We start from the raw sequence: 262 nt of genomic DNA, 5'->3' as shown, positions 1-262 counted from the left end.
TTACTCTGATTTTTACTACATTTCGATTGTTACTGGAAGCTCATGTTTAATTTATTCCTATATAGAGCCATATTAATTATTGTAGCATAGGTAGATAGATTTCTGCAACAACCATCCATTTATAATTATATTTATTGACAAGGTCTATAAAACCTCTAAAATGGTTAAGTGAAGGAACTATTTTTTATCAATTTCATATTATTTAGTTTCAGAATTATGTCTAAAGCTAATGGGATAGTTCCGAAAATTTTTCCCACCACGT

Source organism: Penaeus monodon, chromosome 23 (genome assembly GCF_015228065.2).
Source record: "Penaeus monodon isolate SGIC_2016 chromosome 23, NSTDA_Pmon_1, whole genome shotgun sequence".
Classification (NCBI taxonomy): domain Eukaryota; kingdom Metazoa; phylum Arthropoda; class Malacostraca; order Decapoda; family Penaeidae; genus Penaeus; species Penaeus monodon.
Note: the sequence above shows the minus strand (reverse complement) of the source record.